The sequence below is a fragment of the Neopsephotus bourkii genome, unplaced genomic scaffold, assembly GCF_033783945.1.
Source record: "Neopsephotus bourkii isolate Nb327-2 ecotype Australia unplaced genomic scaffold, CSIRO-AGI_Nbou_v1 NB_1273, whole genome shotgun sequence".
In the NCBI taxonomy this organism is placed as follows: domain Eukaryota; kingdom Metazoa; phylum Chordata; class Aves; order Psittaciformes; family Psittacidae; genus Neopsephotus; species Neopsephotus bourkii.
In genome coordinates this window covers 83,422-110,048 of record NW_026901758.1, presented here as the reverse complement: position 1 = coordinate 110,048, position 26,627 = coordinate 83,422, and the positions used below count along the sequence as shown (strand labels likewise).

Below are 26,627 nucleotides of genomic sequence, written 5' to 3'. Positions count from 1 at the left end.
ATTTACAGGCAAAGCACTCTCATGCAATATTTCTCTACACAGACAGACTTCTCCAGTTATACTGCGGCTTTCACCGTAGTAGATCACCAGGAGAAATAACACTTCCTATCTGGTCCTGCTTGGTAAATCACTGATAGTATATGAAGGAGAGTATTTTTAAACATGGATTCTTGCTTTAGGCTGCCAAGTTGCCCGCACACATTCATTATTTAGCTTAATTTAAGGCCTTTTCCAATGAAAACAATGATTAAGCAAATAAAAAACTTGCAGAGTATGTGAAATTGAGAGTTTTCATAAAAATACTGTATGTTAACTGTGCTGTACCATTTTTAAATAGAATTACAATATAATTAAGGTCCTGTTACCACAAACAGCCCTATGTGACTCTAACACTGAACTTAAACAACAAATACATGTGTCTTTTCTCAACTTGTTGAAGAACAAAAGGTTAGAAATTGCTGCAATCTTATACAGAAATGAAACACAATGATTTGTAGACCTGTACAGTATTACTCCTCTTGATATCCAAAGTGCATATGAAACTCCTATCCTCTGCATTTCAGACACACTGCTGTGGTTTACTGACACTCAGTAAGACTTACAGTTTTGAACAGATATTTATCATTCGAGAAGACTTTAAAATCGATTTCATTACATTTCATCATGACTGTACCTACAGACTTAAATGCACATTTCAGAAGACTAAACTTAGTCAATATTTACACAACTGTTGTTCGTAAGATGTCAAAAAACCTCTTACTGTAACTGGCCCCGTAATATATAAAACTCCACTGTTTTAAAGACAGCTTCTGAAAAATTAACATAGGAAAACTGCATTTTGATTGTATGACCTTCCTGTGATTCAGCTTGAAAATCCTTTTAAATAAGAATTTTCAAACAGCTTAGTAACAGGAGTTCATTTTTTAAGGAAATCCAATATGCAAATATTTCAGCTGTACTCTTTTACAAATTGCCTCCCTTGTCAGTTTGAAAAACTGAAAATCAACAATGGAGCAACGGAAGCATACTTGACCTTATTGCTTAATGTCTATCGAGAATGCTATGCCTGGTGGATTTTAAATTTCTGAAACTTGTACTCAAAAACACATAGTGCATCTTCAGTCCACATCCCGTAAATGCTGACTACACTCCAGCCAAACCCTTGGAGCTGCCATATTCTCAAACTTACATAACACTTACAAAGCTAGTTTAAATACACCATCAATCTATGTCTGTTCCTGCCTTGAAGTAATCCTGTTTAGTTTATCTTTTAACCCTACACTTGCATGGCCTAGTACCATTACTAATCTAATAGAAGAAACACACAGGCAACAAATCTGATTTTTCTCAGCTTAGAGAAAATATGAAATGTGGGGAGACACTCAAATCTGACTTTGCCCAAAATCTGCACTTCCCAGGTCTGCATTCATCCCTAACTGCCATTGCAGTCAGGAGAGCAGGGAGGAAAGCGCTATGCTGGACACCACAAAACTGGGGGAAATAGATGAAGTAGGGTAAAAAAATCCTAAATAATACACAATTTGCATGCATCTCCTAAGTAACTGCAGTCTCATTGACAAGTAAGGAATAAATAACTGGCAACTTTGCTTTTGACACTAGGCACCTGTGTAAAAAATGTCTTGTGAAAGAGTGAGCATATGCCATGTACTGGTATTTGCTGTATGAGAGCAGTTTATACAGGCCCCTAGTGGCCCTGCACACACAGCAGCAGATGAAGGGGGATTCCTGCCATTCATCTTCTGTAGTTTTGGTCCCTATATTATTCAAACATAGGAATGAAGGGCCGTTTTACAAATGGAAGGTGAAGCACTGATTACACTTAGATCACCAGTTGCTTCATTCTTCCACACATCCCCAAGTCTGTTCTTGCAACCCCTCTCCTTAGATGAAGCACCAATTTACTATCACTGAGTTCACTGACAGGGCTGGTGTTTGAGTTACATAACCATCACAGCAGAATGCTTAATTCATATTACTCTTTAGTGCTCATTTTAAAACTAGCATGACTGATGGGTCTAACGCAGGCCCTAAGACCCATTCCTGAAATCTAGAAATACAGAGATACTACTTTCTTTTCCACACACCATTCCTGACAGCTTGCCACAGCATGCACAACCCATAATGAATTTCTTAGCTTCTTCCTAAGAGTAGAAGACTTCAACTTAGGCAAAGCTTTCAACACTTTAAGTGGATACAGAAAAGCTATACATCATTTCTGCACTGAAAGAAAACTAAATATACTCCACCGTATTACTACTAGTGACAACACTAAAATTGGAAAGCTAGACCTTTAAAAACTCTCTCAATAAATCCTTCTTCTCTTGTATGCAACAGTCTGTGCCCTAAAAACCCCATGCCAGTGTATTTACAGCTCTGAACAATTTTGACTGGGCAAAATTTGACAGCTGATTTACTAAATTAACCAGTTTGTCAATTTCACAGATTAAAAAAGAAATAATACCAGATCTCAAGATTAGAAATTTAAAGAACCTATCAAAAAATTGTCATCAAAAGTAAGACACAAGTACACATGACTGCATTTAGAAGAGGGAAGTATTTCTCTTTTTTTCTTCAGAGTTGCTCCATTCAGTAACAAGAATTGTAGGAGCTTTGCGTGCTCCCAGCCCAGGAGAAAATGGTGTCATACACCATACACTTTTACAGCAAAAAAAGAAAGTACTGACCATTGTAAAATTACAAACCACTGGCAGATACCAGAGAAAGGAAAAATAAGGTGTAGACACATTTACCATCTCTGCATCAAAATTCCCAGTAAATGTCCCGATATTACAGAAGTTTCCTGTGCCTCTACAGGAGGTATGTTGGAAGCTATCTCTGCAAGGCTGATTCGCTGAAAGGAGAAGACAATCGTAACTTCACACATTAATCCTAAATTTAAGGGAATACAGGCTTCACCCAGAAACACCTGTCTGCAAACAGGAAACTCCAAATCAGCATCTACAGACTCATCTCCAATGCAACACCGTCTCAGGCGACAAGTGAAGGAACACAGAAAACCCTAATTATTCTGTGTAAATAAACTGACCCTCCTATGTATGTCGAAACTGAGAATATTGCAAAGAAGCTGCTACCCTTCCACGAGGCAGTAACTGTACAAAGGCCAGGCAAGAGAATAAAATACGCATGACAGCAGTCTGGAGAAGTAACACGGAGGAACAGACATTCAAAAGCCATACATGCAAGGGTGAGTAGTAATCGCTTAAAAAGGAAATAATACAGTTCTGTCAGGGAGCGAGGGGGTAAAAAACCGACAAAATATGAATTCGGTGGGAGAAAACTGCTTTATTTGCTGGCCTGGGAGAGCCCGGTTGCAGCTCTGAGAAGTGTCTGCTCGCACGGGCAGACGGCGCAGAGGGAGCTTCTAAGTTTGCTGAACAAATTCTAGAGCCCCTTTGTAAGCGCTCGGAAAACTGAGTTTCCAGCCCGATATGCTTCCTTTCAAGTCGTTGCGGGAAAGTAAACAAAGAAATTAAAAGCCTAACCTGTGAAAAGCTTCGCATATCCGTGCCTCCCCGCTCCGCAGGGAGAGAAGGAGAAAGAGAACGAGAAAGAGTAGGAGGAGCGGACGAGGAGGAAGCCCTCCTCGGACCGGTGCCGGGGGTCCCTACCCGCCGTTCGCCCCCTCAGGCCGTCCGAACGGCCAGCGCCTCGCCTCTCAGGCCCGCTGTCTTCCCCCTCCTCCTGAACCCTTAGAATAAGCGAAATCATTAGTACCGATAATTCGCTCGCCAAAGGCAACAGCCGGCTTGTGACTAGTGTAGCACGCGCGCACACACACACACACACACACACACACACACACACCCCACGCCCGTGCACAGCGGCGTTCAGTGGAAACGTCGGTTCCGATCCATCACTCGCCCTCGCCCTGCCCCATCCCCCGTTCCCGCACAGCAGCTCCCCGAGCAGGGGCCCAGCGGACAGGCTCAAACCCGGCGAAGGGGCGGCGGGCAGCGCCCGGGGGGCAGCCCCGGGGCACACGAGTGGGAGAGCTGTGCGTGAGGCACGTGTGAGCTGGGCTGCTCACACGCACGCGCGCACACATGCACCCGCGCGCGCTCACACACACATCTTTATGCGCGCTCACACACGCAAACGCTCCGAAAGAGGCGGCAAAGACGGAGCGGCGGCGTGAGGGGAAAATGGGTCAGGAGCGGGGCAGTTACCTGGTCATGCTGTTCCCCCTGTCTCAGCAGCAGCAGCAGCCGCAGCCGCCGCCTGCCCGTCCGCTACCTCCTCCCGTTGCTCCGGCTCGTCTCCGGGGCGGCCGATTTAATCCAAGCCCCGCAGCAGCAGCAACAACAGCAGCTAAGAGTGGAGCCCCCCGCTGCTGTTTGCCTGGCGCTGGTGCTTGTCTCTCACAGTCCGGGGCCGGGGAGCTGGGGAGCGTAAACGAGAGTCCGAAAATCCAGCATCCAGAAGAGCCAGCTCCCTGCCTGCCTCCTCCTGCCAGCGCCACCTCTCCTCCGCTCTGCTCTGTTCCGCTCTGCTCTGTTTCTCTCTGCTCTTCTTTTCTTCTTCTTCCTGCGGCGGCGCCGGCTGCTGCTGCTGCTCCCGGGCGCGCTCTCTGTTCCAGAGCTGCTGCTCCGTTTCCCCTCCTCCTTCTTCTTCTCCTCCTCCTCCTCCTCCTCCTCCTCCCTCTCTCTCCTTCTTCCTCCCCCCTTCGCTCTTTTTTTTTTTTTTTCCCTCTTCTTTTCTTCCTTCGCCTTGCTCAGCCGATTCTTTCGCTACAAATAGCAGCGAGGTCGCCCACCCGGGCTCCCCCTCCACTCTCCCACCCTCTCCACCAGAAAAAGTGCAGTGCAAACAAAAGCGAGGCAAGAGGACACGACGGGGGGAGGGGAGGGGGCACAAGAGGACCGGAAGGGCCGGCGAAAATCACCAAAAACCGATCCCGGGACCCGAAACACGATCGACCCTCCCCGCACCCCCTCTCGCTCCTCCGGCGGGGGACGGGAATGCCGCGGGTGCGCTGCCGGCTGGAGAAAGCGGTCGCTCGTTCAGAGGGTTTGCTGTAGTGGGGTTTGGGCTGTTGGCTGTTGTTTGGTTGGCTTTCTTTTAATCCTCTTACGCTGTGAGGATCACAGGAGCCGCATGGCCCCAAGTGGTGGGAAAAGCACGTTGCCGCGCTCGGTGCGTGTGCGTGTGTGTGTGTGTGCGGGTGCGGAGGGGAGGGTGACCCCGGGCGGGCCGGGCGCGGGAGGGAGCTACGCACCGCGCAACAGGAACCCCACGAGCGCGCCCGTGAGGTGGGGGAGGGGGCGGTGACGTCACACCGGTGCACATCCCGTTGTGCGGCCGCAGCCCCGCCGACCTCGGGGAGGTGCACGCTTCGGGGATCGCCGGCTGCGGGCGCTGCCCCCTGGCTCCGCGTCATCTCCTAATAAGAAACTTCCCTGCGCGAGTGGAAATCCGGGGGGTCCAGAGGCTCCTTGGCCCGGTTTGCACCCAGGGATGCGCCAGCCAGAGTGGGCAGTTACAAAGCGGTGTGTATGGAGTCGTGCCTGTCTATGGAAAGTCCTTAGTTTTCTTCGTGGAAAACTGTCGAATTGCTGAGTGACACCACATGTTGCTCGGCGCAACCGGTGGCGTGCCGAGGGGCTAAAGAAAGGCTCCAGCTTTTCTTACCCCATCCTTTATAATCCTCTGCAAACAAAGAGCAGTGCATAGGATCTAAGTGACAACAATAGGATTTATGTGAAAAGTGGTTTAGGAAACCTCACAGTTGGCTTCTAACCATCTCCAGAAGCCTGAAGCATATGCTCCCCATGCCACAGTTCCTCCTGTGTAAAATGGGAGTAAAACATTAAAAACAGTAAATATTAATCAGTCATTATGGTGATGGGAGCCCATTAGTATCAATGCCACGAAAGCTGGCTTACTGGATTCCGTGTGTAGACACCTGTAGGTGCGGTGTTGACCAGCCTTATGCTTCCAGTCCTGAGTGAAGCACTGACCTGCTGTAACCTGATCAAGCTGAAATCAGTCATGGTGGTCCATGCAAAGTCCATTGCAGATCATTGCTACTTTTTCTGCAGAGGAGAGGGATTTGGGTATTCTCTATCCTGTAACTATTTTATCCTTCCTTGGAAGGCAGTGCTGCCAACATGAAGGCTGACAAAAGTGAATATCAACTTTGTTCTTCCCAAGTCCTATAAATTGCCATCTTCCTTTTGATGCTGCCACCTCAAAAAATGGTCCCCTAAGTAATCTTAGACTTAAAGGAGACCTAGTCATTTTGAAATAGTATCTTTCAAAATACCAAATGACTTTGTAAAAATTTCTTCATATGAAAAGGTAAATATATGAAATGTTGCATGGATGACTATTTTTTACCTTGTCAAAAATAACTATCCAATAAAAGACTAATTTTTCAATAAGCAACTGTGGCTTCAAAGTAAAACAAAAATCAAAAGCCGGGCAATATGTTATTTTATCTTTATCATAATAAATATGGTTAAAGAAAGCAAGAATTAAATCCTCACCTTTCCCCCCTTAACTCAAGTGACTGCAGGGCTGCATTTGTTTTAAAATGTCAATACTAAATATGTATATCAGGTTTTAATGTTATGTCCCAGCAGTTTTTATCAGTATGCTTAGCTGTTTTAGTGTTCTGCATGCTGTGATCCTTGGGTGACATTGAAGAATTGAGCAATAAACCCATGCATTTTATATTTTTCATGTGGTATCACAATGCGGATGTGAGTTTTGGGACTACATGCAGCTTTCCTTTATCTTAGCATCATAAGCAAGTTGTGTAGCTCTTCTTTCTGTTCAGTCAGCATCACAGTCTACACTAGGAATAACTGTGCTTCTTTCTGTGCTACTGTTAAAATCAGATTTTGTTAATATTATTTATCAGATTTCCTGGTTTTTGCTAGAGAAAAAAAAAAAAAAAAATTCATGAAGCAGCATTAAAACACTGTACTTACTATTGCTCCATTACATCTTGTCGCTTATTATCAGTAGCATAAATTTTATACTTAAGATAGCGGTGTACACATATGGTTTGGTAATACACCTTTAATATTCCTTCCCTGTTAAGAGGAGATAGCACGTCAAGAACCATAATTCATTTGTTACACACTACTTAGTGTTTTTTTCTCCAAAATATGTAAAACTTTCAAACACGCATTTTACACTGATGTTCTATTTTTGCCTAGATTGCAGCAGTACGTTACTCTGAGGTTCGAACAGCATTGAATTGGAAATACATTTACACATTTTATTAACTTAAGATGTTTCCTGAAAAACACTGAACAAGCTCTAAGATCTTATTTAAACTAAGTTTGGAAGATACAAATCTTCTATTAATTTTTTTTAAGGTAGAAGGAGGAAGGGTCTTTTATGTCACTTGGAATTAAGTATCGTGTATTCCCTCACTTGTTATAAAAAGAGATGTTTTTCTCATCATTCACAACTGTTCAAACCTTGGACTTCCTGCTCATGCAGCTGCTTTCTGTGTCCTCATGGAGGCTGTATACCAGTAGTTCAAGTTTGATGTAAAGCACAGGATGTGCTTGCAGCTTTAAAACTCAAAAGATGTAGCAGAGGAAAAGGGTCAACTTTCCTTCTGTTTTTCTGAATACCTGCCTGTGACCATACATGGACTTTTGCCGTAACTCTTCAAGGACCTACCATACATACTCCTTCATGTCTCAGTCTATGAATTTCCTGTACTAAATAGTACTCTATTCATAGTGTACACAATTATTTTTCTCTCGGCTGTTCTGCCTTGGCTTATTGCTTGTGTTCCTGGTAAATGGTATCCCACTAAGCTCTTTAGCACAGTAGGACATTCCATTAACAACTGGAACCAATGGACATTGGGTTACTACACAGCAAGATCAGGAAGGGGAGCGTAAGTAGATGTGATGAGAAAGGTTATACTTTAGTTGCCTTCCCCTGAAATCTAACGATGATTTGTCACAAAACTGCATTAATGCATACATTAGACACTGGTTTACGAAATGATGAGAAACGTTCTGAGTTTCTGTACTGATATTTGAAAATTCTCATTTATAAGCTACAGAACCTCTGAACTCCTATTACTAAAGATAATAAAACACTACCAGACAAGTAAATGTGTGTTATCTATATGTAAAAATTTATCCAGTTAACACAGTTGGAGTACACATCTTTTAAATGCTGATACAGTACCTCAGCAGATAGTCTCAGTACTTGTGTTTATCTTGTAAACATTTGTGATTCATATAAATCTTTTAAGTGATGAAACTTAGGTAGTTAGAGCCAGAGGTATAGAGAAGAGATTTTAAGTGCAGAGGTTTTATGATCATTTTTGCCATGTTTGTTTTTTTCGGGTTTTATTTTTCCCCCCCTGCTGCCTTAAAGAGATGAGGCTTTATTCACTTGTGTGATCTTCCTGGTGTTCCAAACAATTTATGTATGTGCCAGCACATTTTTAATCTCATTTCTGAGAAGGATTGAGGTCTTGTGTCCTGCAGGTCTCAAATCCTGTTCTAATTCTTCTGTGGAAATAGGGGTTTGGTAGACAAAGGAGATGAGCAGGCTGGTCCACACACTCTTCCCAGCACGTTCGTCAACTGAGCTATTCACTCCGCATCCTGCTACAGACCCAAGATTGCTGATGGGAAAAGGGTGGAAGAATCAGGTGATACAGCACACAAATACAAAGAAAATTAGCCTTGATTGTTTCTACTGCTTGGGGAGCTGCTTTACCAGCTCTTTGTATATTTGTTTGTTGTTTTGTGTTGTTGTTTTTTTTTTTTAACGAAAAAGAGCAAGAGGCCTAGAAAACTAGTAATTAATCACAGAGTACATTAAATTCTGCAGGGACTTGGAGATGATGAAGCAGGATCAGCTTTATCAGAGTGCACCACAGTGTGTGCCACAAACTGAAAATAGCAGCATATGTAGGGAAAGCTGTAAATAAAACTTGTAGGTAAAGTTTTATCTTTTACTTCTAGAATTCTTGGAGTATCTCAGATGTTGTGAGAACTCTGCTAACAATTTAGAAAGACGATAAAGACTACAGAACAGAACGCGGTGGTGTTTCTCTTAAGAAATCATGCATATGTATATAATGTATGTACATACACAGGTGCAGGATGTCTGTATCAAGATTGCTTTCAATTTGAATATAGCACAGTAGATGGGTTGATTTGTTTTTCTTTTTCTTTGTTTTCTTCTGGTTTCGAAATGTAGCCTTCATGTGTAGAAGGTACCCCTAAATTTCGATGATGGGAAAAGATAGTAAAGACTAGAGTATCAGGAATACTTTCTAATAACAGAAGAGGAAAATAAAGTAAAATCAATAGCCAAATGACAACTTGCTAGTTCACACCTTTTACAACAATCAAATGGAAAGAGATACCATGTGTTACTGTGTGATTATTTCACAGTTGCTCAAACATACACTAGGAAGACTAAAGGCACCATTTTGCACCCATAGGGTCAGAGATCTCAATATGTATAACACCACTTGATGTAAATTCTGCCAGCAAGTAACTGAATTCATGCATTTTTAAGCTCTGGAACAAGAAGATAGTAATGCTATAACTGATTCACAAGACTCAAAGATTTTGTTAAATCTTTCATTTGAAAATCAACTTCTAGTTCCTATGGAGACACCACTGTTTAGTTTAAATAGCTTCTTTTATAGAAAAGGTTTCCAAAACACACTTTGTAGAAAACAAAGTATCTTACATACTAACAGCAACTGGTCTGGTTCAAGTGAAGCCTCATAAATCAGAATGTTCCCTCCTGCTAAACCTCAAGGAAGTTCAGATTACAGCATCATACGTGTCAGTGCTGTACTTTCTGTGGGCTGAGCAGAGGGTGTAGGGAGGAGAAGGACAAGTTTTAGTTTATTAATTTCCTAACCTTGACACTTTTGCTTCTTGAATCTAGGAGTGTTATGGGATAACCTGCTCAGTCATCTGAGTGAGGGAGTGTTTCTCCATTCCTCTCATGTTACCTGCTTTCTTCTAGTAAATCAAGAAACATGGACAAGCATTGGGAGGCAAGATACGGACTGTCCTAGAAGAGGTGCTGCATTGTGAGATCTTGCAACATAGAATGGGAAAAAGGAAAAGAAAAACATAAAAGAAAATAATGCTCAACATCTCTTTCTCTCCCTACAGATACTTAAGAGTTAATATCTTAAAGTCATTAGTGCAGTGGGCCTACAAATATTTCAACAATAGTATTGATAAATATCTACAGTACCAAAAGAAGAATTTTATTTTTTTACTAGAGTGGACCCTGTCATCTGTCTTGCATTTAAGTCTGGCTCGCATTTAAGTCTGTCTCAGGATGGCCAAGTTTAAACCTTTTCTGTTAAATCCAAGCAATTTGTACAGATTCCACTAAAGTAATTCTCCCCTTGCGCCACTCCCCCCCCCCCCCAACTCTGCTTCAGGGAATTTGAATACTAATTAAAAATACAAAAAAGATTATCAGTATATGGCTAGAAGAGTTTCCACTCAACTTTAAGTGGGCAACTGTCCACATTCCAAAAATTGTGCCATATTGGGTAATGATGTTCAAGTCAAGGGCTTCATGGAAAAACAAATTTTTCTCTAATTTCTAAACAAACACAGTTGCTCCAGAGATAGGTGCAAATTTATTTGGAAGGTCAATCTAAGTAAAAACTCCTGACAGCTTTAGTGCAGAGTACTACTAATCCAGCACTTTCCGTGAGCTTTGTGTTCACCTTATTTTCAATGTAAAATATAAAAAAAGTGCAAGTTGCAGGAATTCTGACATTAGAATGAACATTTCTACAGTATGACCTTGACTGACCTGTGTAAATAGATTACTGAATTCCACCAAAATTGGAAAAATACAGCCACCCTGTTTATATTACCTTTCCGTTGTTTCAGTTTTTTTCCCTCCATCCCATCCATTAATCACTGAATGCAAGTCCATTCAACATTTGCTGTTACAGAATATACTATATAAGCTATGCAGTATCACGTCCTTTTAAGGAAGACTGTGTATTTTGGACAGAACTAGAGGTGTTAAAACCACATCATCCAAACAAATCTGCTCACAGCACAACATTCTCTAATCATTTTCATCCTCTGTAATTCAATTAAAACACAAATTAGGACCGTAGGAAAAATCTATATTTTGGCAAAAAAAGTTATTCATGAAAAAGGAATGGAAAGATTAAATCTATTTTATTGACTTCACATTATTAACAAGCTTGGGTGGCAAATCCTTTGGTTTTCAACGTTGAAAAGCACTTTTCCACATTAAATTAGCCCTGTGAGGGAAATCACATATTAGTCACAGTTTTCCAATCACAGGATTTTCTTTTCAACAATAGAAAAAACCTTTTCAAAGTTCTTTTATAAAATGACAACCCATTCGTTATGAACTTGAGCAGACATCTTTTTAGGATGCCAGTATAGTTCAATGACCTGTATATAATTTTTTATATAGGCCCAAACCAGCACAAGTGTGAATTGGTGGAAATCAAATCCACCACCTAAGAATTTGATGGTATTTTCTCATTTGCTTCCTTGTCTAGAAAGCACAAAGGACACAACCAGAGTAATAAATTTCAACTCCAGTGTTTATGGAATGATAGCAACGTGATTCATGTTTTTAATCTCTAGTAGGTTCTGCATATTCAGGATGCAGTTCTGATTTAAAAAAAAAAAAAAAAAAAAAAAAAAAGACAAAGAAATAGATTGTCCCACTTCCAGACTTCCTTCAATTTCCCTCCTCTTGATTTGTGTCTGTGAACTGTTTTTTGTTTTGCGGCAGTGCTCAAATATGCTTTTTTCATCCCATTGAAACTGTCATTCTCTTTTCATTCTCCATATACAGCATCTTTCCAGAATCATCTACTTCCTACATGTTCTAATGCTTCCTTTCTCTCTGTCAAGTGCCTATGCTTTCTTCTCCTTAAATCTCTCCCAAAATTCCAGCTTCTCTCTGCTATTCCAAGACCCTGGGTTACCTTTTCATTTATTTCCTCTTTCATCCATTTCCTTTTTTCCAGATATACCTCATTCTCTCTTTCCCCAAACACGTCTGTCATCAGCATATATCCCAAATCCTTCCACCTTTCATTCCAGATGGACACTTCTGCATAAATATATATGTAATGCAGGAAAGGGGAAGTAGATAATATTACCTAAGCTGCATTTTTTTGAGATCCCAGACAGGTCATCACACTCTTGGTCAACACATTGAGAAGAAGGCTGTAGTAAAATACCATACAATATACACAGTGTACAAGATATCCTTTAGAAACTAGAGGCACTAAAGTAGGGAGCAGTGATAAACATGGGGTATCCCACTGAATATTTCTTCTTGATAATGACATTCAGAACCTAACTGCTTGGTTGGCTGTGCATTGTTCCACATCTCCCTGCCTAGATCGAATTCATTTTGGTGCTGCAAGGTGTCAAACTGGAGGTGACATATAGCGAATACTTGGAAGCTGGCTTTTTTCAAGATTCTGAGGAAAAAAGAAATAAAAGGGTGAGTCTTATCTGGTTCTGAATAAGAAATAAATCACAAATGTAATATGTTGGAGGCCTTCAGAACAGTTGTAGAAACCGTAAGCTGTCCTGTCAAGAACAGCAATGGTCTTGGGATCAGGAGGACGTTAACTCAAGTATCACTGGTATGATTGACCCCTCTTTTCCCATCATAAAGGAGGTAGAAATCCGAGGATTTGCATAATTCATTGTAAATAACATGCCAAATCTCAGAGCATTTATAACAGTTTGCCCCTGCAGACTCTGGTAGTGAGCAGCAGCTGGTTTTGTGGACTCACATGAGCAGAGACTATTGAAAAGGTGCAGCTTGAAAGAGTGCTGTAGTCTTTTTTCTTTGCATGCTGACTCCCAAGGTGGCAAAATGCAGTGATGACAGTAATGATGGAAGTATCATCGTGTAATTATGCTCTCAGCACATTCAACAATATACTGAGTGCCATCAGTATGATCTGAAACAATAAAGTTTGCTACTAAGATATAAATCATTATGTCATTCCATCACACAGGTTTTCTTTCATTCTGCACACACACACACAGAGCACCCCTTTTGTGAAGAGATTTATAAAAAAGAACAAGACAAACTTGGGATGTGGTGAAGTACCTTCAGTCAGGACATTTTCTGTGCACACAGTAGTTTTAAATACAGAGAGGGAGTGGTCATCTTATACTTGTTTTCTGGACACAGAAAAGCTCTAGATTTATGAAAAATATTTTGTGTATGATTTCAGTAAGAAGCAATCGTGGAGAAAAATTTGATATTTTAGTTACAGCAAAAATAAAACTGCAACTTAAACGCTTTTCATTCAGTGATTATAATTTCTCAAACAACAGACGGGAAGAACATCAAGAGTGTTCTTGTGTGTTTGGAACAACATTCATGAAGAGAAAGAAAAGGAAAAAAATGTTTGTAGATATTTCTACCAGTCCAATGCTTTCAGACGTCAGAGGTTCTACTGGCCCATCAACCCCATGTCAATTACCAGAGCATGTAAACACCATTGTAGTTGGTCCTTTGTTCAGTGATACCAGGATGCTGTCCATCACAGCCTAACAAATATCTTGGCCTCTTTACTCTGGAGTTACTAAGCAGAAAAAAGACAGACATCCCTCCAGCAAAAGGGGACATGCCTCTTTTTCCTACTCCAGTAGCTCTAGGTGATGTCAAGATCATGGGTATAACAAACTGTAACAATTCAGATATGTTTATAAAATATTGTTTCAGTTTAAATAAGAAAGAAGCAAGAGAAAGAATTCTGAACACAAAAGGAAATTTCACGGATTGCTTGCAATTGGCACTGAGCAACTACACTTGTATATGGCCCTACTAAATATTTTTCAGACCTGGTTCTCAAAACAAAGTTGACTGTCATGTGAGGATGGCCTACATTTTTTTGTTACTACTCTGTATTTGGTTTGGCTTAAAACAAGCATTTGTGCTCACTTTACCTAATGATTCATGTTGTGCTGGTCTACATAAATGATCTATGCTTTTCATTATTTACTGTTCTCTCAGCCTGCAAAATCATCACCTGGATAAATCTGCTTCCAAACGGATCTGGAAGACAGAAAGCTTCCACTAATATAGAGAAAGGGTTTCCCAGACTTGGCATATACTTCTTTTCATACTGTGTTGTTTTGAGCTTATCCGGCAATACAGACATGGAAAGTTGCCTGGCACTATCAGCAGTGATGATAATTGTAGTCCTATGCATAAAAGTTGTTTCTGGTCCTTTAGTATCTGAAGTACAAGGAGAAAGTACCTTGTGTTTTGTGAGTATCGGAAGTTTTGAAAAGCTGTACATCACAACCTGTGTACTTAAGTACTGTTTCATGCTAGTATCCAGAACTAAATAAGACAGAAGTAAACAGAATGAAAAGAAAGCAGAATGGAGAATTTTTTTACTCACTTGTATCATATTATTCTTGTGCATAGATAGTGAAAATATACACTTTAAATATGTAGCTCAGCATATACTCATGTACAATTCTCTGCGATTTTTGTATTAGGTATGATATTGATTATCTAAACAATAAGTATCAAATAGGTTACATAGAGAAAGCCTCATGCGTATGACTACAGACACCATAATTCTGAGCATACTCTTACCGTTCATGCTACAGTAAAGAGGTGAGTCTTCTGTTTAAAGTCATGAACTTGGGTAAGCATTTGCAGGAGCAGAGAAAAAAAATGTAGCTATATTTCCCTCTAAAGGCTGACCTGGTCTGCTGAAACTTTTAAAAAGACCTATGAAAAGTATATTATTATAAGTCTAGGAATTTAATATATTCCAAAGATATCCAAAACACTGTCACAAAATGGAAAGCATTTAAAGAAATTCTAGGAGATATTCCCCAAGCTCACTGCTAAGAGCTTAGTGATTTCCATATCCTTGTTATTTATACGGGATCCACTCCCCTTTCCCCTACATAAATTTCTTTCTTTTGGGTATGATGCAGCAGGGTGATTCAACTTTCCTCAGTGGAAATGTGAGTCCTCCGAGAAATTCACAGGTTCTGGCTAGTAAATGTAAGTGGGCTTACATTAAGTACCTAAAAAATCTTTTTGTATTTCAAGGAGAGCAAAAAAGGTTAGGGGGTTGGTGTTATTTTTTTTTAATAGGAAAACCTTTAAATGGGGAACAGGCTTTTGCATTTGCAAAACCTATTTTTAATCTCCCTTTGCAGTGAATGCTCAGGGATAGTAATAACCCTGCAATATCTTCTCAAGAATTTGGAGCTTTGTCAGTTATCCTGGTTAAAGGTTCCATTATTTGCTATTGGCAGAGCACACAGGCATGAAGCATTCATTAGTTTATCATTCTAAGTTAATATATGGTATCTATTTAAATGTGGGAAACTCACTTGCAAAAATAACTTGGTACATTGTGTGCTGCTTATTGATTAGAAAAAAAAAAATAAAAAATACAGCAAATAGCTAAGGATAAATAACTGTTCTTTCCCAGAAGTTAATATCAGATCAAAACAGGTTCGTAAATGCCATCTTTACACAATCCAGTTCAAAACGATGTTTCTGCAAATGTTTTTTCTGCATATATAGAAAAGCTATTTGTAATTACAATAGTCAGAAGAAAAATGAGTAATGCAAATTTTGCCTCTTTTTCAAAGATCCAAGCATGATTAACATAGGTAAATCCATTTGTGATATAGACAGTTCATTAGAATAGCTTTAGAAACTCCTAATCTACAACCAGCAAGGCGCTTCAGGACTCTTTGTTTTCATGTGTTGCTAAAATATTTGCAAAAAAAAAAAAAGAAGCTGTTAGACTAATCCCTTCTGAAAATTGATCTGTGACCACAGTAAATTATCCTCCGTATTTTATGAGTCAATTAATCTATTTTTAATAACTGCTGAGATAGTTAGGAAGACTATTTTTGACCAGAGTGATGAGGGTTTTTTTAAAAAAATGGGTATTGTTTTGTATTTAAATGCATTATATATAAACCACAATTGTTGGATCATATTGCATAAATAAAATGTGATAATATTGTGTATTAATGTGTACTTTATGTGATTTATGATATAATCATCCAATATATAAACTTGAAGGTTTAATTCTTATTTAAGACTTAATAGTGATCAAATTAATAAGCACCGTTGTACTTCTGGTGAATCGTGCCATTATATGATTACAAAAGGAAGCACTGTAGGATATCACATAAGGAAACAATAAAAAGTATCTTCAGTACTTAATATCAGTCTGTTTTCAAAGCTTTTTAGATGTTCTTACAAGATAGTTTTGGAACTGAGCACAGGCTTCAGCCTAGACTAAACAGACCTCTAAGAAGCACTTGAACTGGAGTGAAATGGACTATCTAGCACTAATTTCACAGAATCACAGAATCATTAGGGTTGGAAGGGACTTCTGGAGATCACCTAGTCCAAAGCAGGGCCACTTACAGCAGGTTACACAGGAATGCATCCAGGTGGGTTTTGAATGTCTCCAGAGAGGGAGACTCCACAACCTCCCAGGGCAGCCTGTTCCAGAGTTCTGCCACCCTCAATGTAAAGAAGCTCATTCTTGTGTTGAGATGAAACTTGTGTTTTATTTTATGGCTGTTGCTCCTTGTCCTGTCACTGAACACCACTGAAAAGAGTCTGACACCATCCTCATGGCACCTACTTTTGAGATGCATATATGCATTAATGAGATCCCTCTCAGTCTTCTCTTATCTAGACTAAACATGCCCAGCTCCTGCAACCTCTCCTAGTAAGAGAAACTACCAGACCCTGATCATCCTTGTGGCCTCCACAGGACCCTTCTCAGCAGCTCCCTGTCTTTCTTGTACTGAGGAGCCCAGAACTGGACACAGGACTCCAGATGTGGTCTCACTAGGGTCAGGTAGAGGGGGAAGATCACCTCCCTGGACCTGCTGGCCACACTCTGATGCAACTCAGGATACTATTAAGCCTCCTGGCTGCAAGGGCACACTGCTGGATTCTAGTCAACTTACCCACCAATTTACCAAACTGTCTTAGTTATCTGAAATATCCCTAAAGAAGGCTACATGATTAACTATGAAGAAGAAATAATTTCCATTAGAGGGAAGATTATTACAATGTTTTAAACAAACTTACTTGAAGAGAACAGCCTACAATCTTCCATATTTTCACAATCTAGAACAGAAGTTTTGCTTTCATGTTCCAAATGGTATTAGAGATGTGGTGGTGTGGGTGGAGTGGGAGGCACCTTAATTAAAGGGTGGCATCCAGCCCTCACAGCTGCAAAGTTTTTTATTTCTTGGATTTCTTATAATAGAAATCCATATTCCAGAGTAATCTGTGATTTTTGTCTGCCTTTTAGGCTATCTGGATGAGAGCTCGCAGTAATATTTACTGGGGTTATTCAGCCATATTAGTGCAGAATGCTTCAGAAACAAAGCACAGGTGGAGTTTCTACAGAATCAGTCTTTTCACACAGTTTCATTTTTTCTGCCTACCTGAGGTAATCAGTATATATCTATTTGCTGGATTTTCTTTCTTATGATGTCATTATTTAGTACAATGTGTGATCAAATTCCAGTTAATGCTTTTAATACTGTTATTCTCTCCTACTGAGCAAAATCTTAGCTGTATAAAAAATAGTTTCACTTAAATCGTGTGTGTAAATGTTCAAAGTAGTACTGCTACTGAGTAGGCTGAACAATAGCATTCCATGGCACCTTGCATTTTCCTATTAGTTGGCATAGATCTACTGCAAGTAATTGATAAGCATGAAAAGAAACAAAAATGTACCTTTTGTAATAATGAATCTAGCTGAATTGCATCAGGAAAATTCAAACATTTTCATGTTATGTCAAAGCTTCAAGAAACAGCTGCTTTTCATTTCTCAGAAACTTAGGGGCACCTTGAAATTTAAGTCTAAATTCCCCCTTGACCCAGAGTTTACCTAGGATATATTATAACTGAAGTTGCTCTACTCGAACAGTACATGACCTTGCTTGAGTGGGGAAGGCTGGACAAGGTCATCTCCAAAGTACCTTCCAGCCTTAAATATTTTGTGATTCTGTGATAACCAAGCTTCCTGAAGAAAGTTCAAAAACAGGGATTTGAAGTTCCTATTCAATCACTACAGACTGCTGCCTGTCAGGAGGAAAATAAAAAAAATCATTCAGATTTTGATCATGGTTTCTTTATATGTCTTTGTGCCCTTTTATGGTCACTTTTTGTAAATACGAGAAGCAAATTTGCCTGCAGGCTGGCCATACACTGGAAGTCAAAGTTGGAAAATATAGTTAAGAAATTCTGAAACAAATAAATTCTGAATCTTCTAGATACTTATGCAACCAGCCTGGAGAAACACAGACTCAGGATATTCTGAACTACCAACTTTTGTTGTTACCTTTAACAATAGTCTACCTAAAGGTAACCGATTTTCAAGTAAGTACAGGAGAGGCGGTTCTTCTAATGTGACTGTGGGGTATTTAGTTACACTGCTTCCTTACTGTTAGTTTAGGTTTCTCTAAAGAAACCTGCTGCTGCCAGTAGTGGCATTCCAGCAACAGGACAGCACTCCTTCAATCAGCCCCCCACAAAAATACTAGGAGGAAGTATTTTATATCCTAAAAAACTACTTAATACAGAGCTACTTGCCAGATGTTGTAATTATTCAATGCATAAACATAGTCAAAGTCTGCTCGTTTTTATAGTTTCCTGCAAAACTGTTGTACACAAAGGTAAAGGTGTGGTGTGTCAGGATGATTGCAGTTCTTTAGTGTCTGGATGACTTTTCTCCAGTGATGTCTTGTGCTTGCAGAAAGCAATGGTGCCTTCTGGTAACAGATAGCCATTGAGGGAAGAAGACAACAGAATAAAATTTGCACTGACAAAGTCTAAACTCTGCCATTAATTGTTTGCTCACTGCAAAAACTTGTGAAAGTGACACTTAGAGGTTGGTTGTCTGGTTTTGTTTGTTGGTTTGTTGTTTTTTTTTTTGTTCAGTGCTTCTTGAAAAAGGAATTTGATTTTGTGCAATTCTGTTATTTCCAAAGGTATAATTAACATAGGGTCATCTCAAAATTATATGCCTCAATAGGTAACTAGCTTTTGTCCTTAATTATAGGGAAGGGAAACAATTTGGTTGCTTGTAATTGTCAAACCATAACTGCATGATGATAGAAAAATTCCATCTGGATTTCTGCGAAAAGTTGAATTTGGGGCAGAAAGCTGGAAATATTAGATCTGTGTCTGGGAAATCAAAGAAAACATGGATGAAGGGAAAGACTGAAGTACAACAGAAATACATATTGCTGGGTCACAGGTCTTAGGAGAAAGAGGAGGAAACAGGTTTCAAAAGCATTAGGATCCTGTCTATCATAGCCTTGAACAGAAACCAGATTTATTTAGTCATTCTATTCTCCTGCTTCCACTAATTGTCTGAGAAATACAGGAATAAATATGTGTGTACATCTCTTGTTGATCATTCTGGAGGATGACGACTTACTGGTGTCATGTACTTAATTTGTTCAAAGAATAGAGTTCTGTGCAATGGACCCAATCAGAGACCCCAGTCATCCTGAGGAAGTGCTTTGACCACTACAATTTCCAATCACAAATTTGATTATGGGAGAAGGTAGTTTGTTTGGGTTAACAATTTCACAGATGTTCTTTTCTATTCTTTTCTTCGCCACTGGACCACTGTCACCCTAAGTGTTAGTGACATTCCTTCATATAAATGTACAGTTGTCAATATCATAACATTTTTCTTGCAACAAGCAGCAACTGCAATTGGGTCATTGATTTCAAGAATTACCTTTCAAGTTGGAATACATAATAGTAACAAGCAAAGACTAGAACAATCAATTTAAGGACATCCAGATTTCTGTGTGACTTCATCAGATTGGCAGAATGGAATTAGCAAAAAAGGAGACAGGTTGGTGTGGAAACTCAAGGTCAGAATCTACTTTCTTGAGCATCTCTGTACCTATGGACAGGAAATATCTTGCAACTTTTGTGTTGTTACAGTTATTAGACCTAATGTGTACTAACAGAGAGATGACAGGCAGTTCTGTAATTTTGGGAGCTAAAAAATATTCCTACAAATTAAAATGAAGTGTGATTCTTGATTCTTAGCTTCATCCTACCTGTATAACAGGAATTAAATTAAGACTCTGTAGTCTGAACATGATAGCAAGAAGGTCCTGTACCCTGAAAAGAGTTCTGGTTGCAAATGGAGATAACTGGATAGGCACTGTTAACACAGAGTAATAGAAAATCTGCATTTAAAGAGCTCATTGAAAAGACAGAACAGGCAAAACAAGACAGCAATAAAATTTATGACCATATCAATATTAAAAATGAGCAAATTTTACAATGGTTTAAATGTGGACTGGGATTAATGACATGGTGATGCAAATGCATAGAAAGAACATGCAAAATGCAAAAAGCAAATCCTTAATAGGAATTGAAGGTCAGTTTTTTCATGTTGGGAAAATCAGTTCATCTACATCTACCCATTTACCAAAGTTGGGGTTGCTTAAAAAAATACACAGGAAAAAAAATTTCCAGTTTTTCTCTTACTCATTTTGAAATTCATGTCAATATTTTAAAAGTTAAGCTTGTATCATGATATATAGTACATAAACTTTCTGTTTACTTTGTAGTCATTGATTGCTGTCACACATATTTGGAGCTATATTATTTGCATTTTTTTGTTAACTATGTGATAGGTATAATGCAATAGCTTCTTAATTTACTAGTGTCAAGTGTTCCAAATTACAGTTATGAATGGTCATAAAATAAAGTGATATGAACTTCTGAAGTATGTTTCTTAGGTGTAAGTCAGTCTTTCCTTTCTATTCTTTAAATTCATAGCAATGCTCTGCACTCAGGGTTTATGTTTCCCCGTAAATCCAGACGCAGTCAAAAGGAGTGCTGAGAATTTAAGATATTAAAACCAGCATGGTCCACCACCTGTTCTGCAAGAATTGAAATGGCTTTGTGTTTGAAAGGCCTTTTTTTTCTGTGATTTTTGTACAATAAAGCACATGAAAAGATACTGATACTTTTCTCATGTCTTCCATATGCAGAGGGGTCAATATGTCTGCCAAAATTTATTTGTAAAACAAAAAACCTATGATTCTGAGTTTTCCTTCCATTTCAATCCTGTTTTGTTAGGTTTAATCTGATCTAAAACTTGCCATTTCATGAAAACCTTTTCATTTATAGTTCATTAGTTGCTGTTTATTTCAAGGTACTGGAACTTTCCTTATTTTCTGGGAAAAAAAAAATCCAGTTATTAAGGCCTGATATTTTAAGTTGAAATGAAGTTAAAACACTTTCTGTTTTGGTAAGAAGAATTTATCTACTAGGGGTTTCTTTATTACGTCATCAGCTGCTAGTTGTGTATACTGATACATGTACTGAAAAAAAAAAAAAAAAGTCCTGTATATAGACCATGTTATTATAATAAAATGTTCAGTTTCTGGACCACAGTAAAAAAGTTTTAGAGGTTTAGAAACATTAAGAAAGTATTTTTTAAATTTTATCTTCTTTTTCATGAACACTTCTTCGCATTTCTACTGCCTAAAGTGGATTAATGCTTTTCAAAGAAACTTTACGTGCAGTGTTAAAATAATCTTAACTAAGATATTCTCACCTTTTTAAAAAAAGAATTTACCTGGGAAGACTGCTGTTCATGTTTCCTGTGAATAGTAGGACTTACTACCTTACAGAATAGTGAGGATGTGACCCATCAAGTTCCCTCTTCAATACACTAGTTGTCAATGCACTCAGAAAAAGGAAAAAGTTGTCAATAATTCAGAAAAAGAAAGAAAAAACAAGACAAAAAAAAAAAAAAACCCAACCCTCTCTGCCCCATCAAAGCATCACAAAAGAAAGACTATTACAAAATACACTTTTAAGTATCCTGTGATTTCTAACTTACTGTGATATTTTCTGAGAAATAGACTTTAACAGTAACAGTACCATTAACAAAAACTGCACCCATATATCTACAAGGACTTTATGTTTCAGATAAAGTGCTACTTTCACCTGTGCAATTATCAATAAAAGTAATTTCTAACCATAAAATTAATAAAAGTAATGTCTGATTTGCTGCCTGTGTTCTGTATTTCTGTAGATATATGCCCAAGGCTTTATGGGCAAAAGTTAAGCCTGAAAACTGAAAAAATAGTGAGGTAAAGAATGGTGAGTTTCTAAAAATACAGCAGAATTTGACTTCTTAAGTCAGAGCATATTCCTGTGTGTCAGACCTGTTCAAGCATAACTTGGATCTGTTCATTTTTCCAAAGTGGTACAGTTTTTCTTCTTAGTGGGAGGAAATTTCTTCTTGACATGAAGCCTTGATGAGCTCAGCCTAACAAAAAAGAATCTTACTCTTTCATATTGTCATTTGATAGTGTCTTTGTCCAAGGACAGATCATCCCTGACACTTTACTTTTCTACCACCTACTTACTTCTAGACTGTTGTGTTAGAGAGGCAATGCTAGTAGTGCTCAAGGAAGGGAAAAGTATATGTTAGAATAATTCTATCCTTTTCCATATATGCGTGTGTATGTCTGTCTGTATTATTGTTTACATCTAGCATTTATATATGTCTGTGTAGATGGTACGTATGGTTTCACCAGAATTTCAAGATGAATCACTACACTGACAATATAATGAATTTTTTCAAATCTCTGTAAAACTCCGGAAATAGGCATATTGACATGCATTTCACTTGACAACTGTGTAGTTAGCTGATGAGTTAAATAGAATCATAGAACCATAGAATAGTTAGGGTTGGAAAGGACCTTAAGATCATCAAGTTCCAACCCATGGACAGGGACACCTAACACTAAACCATACCACCCAAGGCCTCGTCCAACCTGGTCTTGAACGCTGCCAGGGATGGAGCATTCACAACCTCTCTGGGCAACCTATTCCAGTGCCTCACCATCCTACAGGAAAGAATTTCCTCCTTATATCCAATCTAAACTTCCCCTGTTTAAGTTTGAACCTGTTACCCCTTGTCCTATCACTACAGTCCCTAATGAAGAGTCCATCCCCAGCATCCCTATATGCCCCCTTCAGATACTGGAAGGCTGCTATGAGGTCTCCACGCAGCCTTCTCTTCTCCAGGCTGAACAGCCCCAACTTTCTCAACCTATCTTCATACGGGAGGAGCTCCAGTCCCCTGATCATCCTCATGTCCCTTCTCTGGACTTGTTCCAACAGTTCCATGTCCTTTTTATGTTGAGGACACCAGAACTGCACACAATACTCCCGGTGAGGTCTCACAAGAGCAGTGTAGAGGGGCTGGGTCACCTCCTTCGACCTGCTGGTCACTCTTCTTTTGATGCAGTGCAGGATACGGTTGGCTTTCTGGGCTGCAAGTGCACACTGCAGCCGGCTCATGTCCAGTTTCTCATTGACCAGCAGCCCCAAGTCCTCCTCAGGGCTGCTCTGAATCTCTTTTCTGCCCTACCTGTATCTGTGCCTGGGATTGAAATGCAGATGTGGTTTGCAATATTTTCAAACTGCAAATGTGTTTGTGATGAGACTGCTTGTGTTAATGAGAAATGCAAGCCAAGATCTATTCTGGAACATTTTTAGGTCCCTCTGAGTTGTTGGGTATCTATAAGTAGCGATTATTATTTCTTCCTATAGATGCCTGTAAAAAAATTACAAGATGAATGGAAGGCACAGAAGTGTATTTTGGTGGGTGCATTTAAGAATTTAAAAAATTAAAAGAAAAGTCAAAAGTTCTTTGAATTACAGAACCAGTTCAATAACTTTTATAGGATTCTTAATGGTATGGCATATACCATAAATGTGCAAGACACTCCAGTATTTCAGAAATCTCTTCTATAAAAACAAAATAAAAATGAAAATGTAGTTGTAACTGTGAAGCAGCTGTCCAGAGGCACAATATTAACAAATTTAACCACTACCTTTTAATCACCTTATTCTTTTGGAGAAGGGAGTTTTGCAGATTAAATTTTCTGAATGCAGGAATTGTCACAAAACCCCCAAAACCCAATGTGTCTTGTGTTTTGGTATTTATAAGGATCAGTGAGTGCACACAAGGTAGAGCCAATATATATCAAAATAACCTAGCTGTCTCTTGTTACATTTATGATGTTCAAATTGTTCTTGCGATAAAGTCATAGTAGTCTGAATTTCAGACTTATATTTGTTGATTAACCAGAAAACTCATATTATGTTTATAATACATGTCAGCTAAACAAGTCTCTGTGGAAAAGAAAATTTGAAGACGACAAAGTTTATTGTGAGGGTAAAAGAATCTGGACCTGACTCCCTATTTCACTACACAAATGTGCATACTGGCAAAATATAGCACATTATTCAAAATTTTGGGGATGCAGAGCTACTAAAAAAAAAAAAAAACCAAAAAAAAAAACGGAAAGAAAAAGGTAATTTTTATAACACTTTTTAACAGAATAATGGAAAGAGTTAACTGAAAGTGTGCAGGTGTTGCAGAGAAAAAGTGCTTTGAAAACAAAGTACTAACCATTGTCTTTTTTAATTGCCTAAAGACACATCTAAACCATATTATAATAATTTTATTAGTTTCTAAATATAATCAGTTATTTAGTAACAAGTCTAGGACAAATAATATCCAAAATTTACAAGAAACAAGACTTCAAAGTACTCCTAAGGGAATCCTGTTAATTCTGTGTATTGGCTTTCATGTGATATCTGGTTAATATTTGCTGCCCCCTGTAGTTTACTCTGACATAGTTTCCATAAAATCATCTGAGTGACTTTAAAATTTAGAAACTCAAAATATAAACCAAGCATACTTGTTTTTTTTTTTTTACTGACAATCCTTCAGTTATTTCTTATTTCTATCATCCTGTCTGAGCTGCTTGAGAATTGGGATGATTCTCAATTGTTGTTTTGTTTTTTTTTTTTTTTTTGTTCAAATGTTATTTAACAGCTTAAGATGAACAGACATTTTAAAACACAAGGATCATATTTTAGACATGACTCTTCTAAAATAAATGCAATTTTCTTTTGTCCTGGGTTCAGCAGTAGCAGTCATTTTTTCTCCTTCTTAGTAGCTGGTGCAGTGCTGTGTTTTTGACTTTGAGACTGGGAACAATGCTGATAACACCGATGTTTTTAGTTGTTGCTAGGAAGTCCTCTGACCAAGGACTTTCTGAGTCTCACCTCTGCCAGGAAGGAAGGAAAGCCGAGCGGAAGCAACTACAGGAAACCTAACCCAAACTAGCCAAAGGGGTATTTCATACCACAGCACATCATGCCCAGGATGTAGAACTGGGGACAGTTACCCAGAACAGCTAGATCGCTGCTCAGGTCAGGCTGGGTATTAGTTGGCAGGTGGTGAGCAGTTGTGTTGTCTTCCCTTGTTATTCCCCTTATCGTTATTGGTGGTAGCAGTAGTGATTTGTGTTATACCTGCTGTTCTTATCTCAGCCCGTGGGAGTTATATTCTTTCAATTCTCCTCCCCATTCCCCTGGGAGCAGAGAGAGGAATTGGGGGGAGTGAGTAAGCAGCTGCGTGGTTCTGAGTTACTGGCTGGGCTTAAACCACGACATCTTTAAAGAAGCAAATAAGGCAAATATTTAATAAACTACTTTGTAAATAATTGCAGCCTATAAACATGAACATATTTCTTATGGTTTCTTGAAGTCTATTTTGGGGGAAATGATGAAAAGTGGTAGTTTGGAAATTTAGCAGACGTCTAAGATGCTTGCTGAGTTTAAAATGGGCCCATCACTGACTAATGAGATATCCCATTGTGCCCCAAAATTTAATAACTGTACTGCACACTTACTGACATCTACCTAGTGTTGAAGAACAGGGAATTAAAACAGCCTAGCAGTATGTTACATGAGAAAGGATGACTGCTGTCAGGTACAGCTCAAGGGGGTTTGTCCTGGGTTTAGCAGTAGCATTTTTCTCCTTCTTGGTAGCTGGTGCAGTGCTGTGTTTTGACTTTCGGGCTGGGAACAAAGCTGATAAAAATGATGTTTTGGTTTGGCCAAGGACTTTGTGAGCTTCATGCTCTGCCAGGGAGGAGGGGAAGCTGGGAGGGAGCAGAGACAGGACACCTGATCCAAACTGACCAAAGAAGTATTCCATACCACAGCACGTTATGCCCAGGATGTAACTGGGGGAGTGACCCGGAAGGGGGCTAGAGGGCCTGCAGGGTTGGAGGAGGTATCGGTCGGTGCTTGGTCGGGCTACGGGGGCAAGTTATCGGTCGCCTGGTGATGAGGTGTTGTATTCTCTTCCCTTGTTATTTCCTTTATCATTACTATTATTGGTGGTAGCAGTAGTGATTTGTGTTATACCTTAGTTACTAAACTGTTCTTATCTCAACCCATGGGAGTTGCATTCTTTCTGATTCTCCTCTCCGTCCCTCCGAGAATAGGGGAGGGCAAGAAGGGGGGGGGGGGGAGCGAGTGGACAGGCTGTCTTGGCCGGGTTTAACCCAGGAATGCTAGAACCAGCTCAGGATGAACAGGTTCTTGAAGGCATTATGACACCTGGAGGTGTTATGAGGTGTGTAAACAGGCGATGTTTGTACTTGATTTTTTTTTATTTAGAACAACAAATCTCTGAATTCTGGAAA

General features: G+C 39.3%; 1 protein-coding gene across 38 annotated transcripts in view; it reads right to left on the bottom strand.

The window, feature by feature from the left end:
- PTPRD (protein tyrosine phosphatase receptor type D) overlaps positions 1-26,627 on the bottom strand; it is a 466,133-nt gene that overhangs the window by 361,473 nt on the left and 78,033 nt on the right. For 14 of the 38 annotated variants that reach the window (XM_061365081.1, XM_061365083.1, XM_061365085.1 and 11 more), the window contains exon 1: positions 3,525-3,658. The exons of 1 other annotated variant lie outside the window; for it this stretch is intronic. The gene's annotated coding sequence lies outside the window, so the exon portion shown is untranslated. Of the gene's footprint in view, positions 1-3,524; positions 3,659-26,627 lie in introns of those variants that run through there. 23 more of the 38 variants (XM_061365096.1, XM_061365097.1, XM_061365098.1 and 20 more) reach the window with 5 other exon arrangements.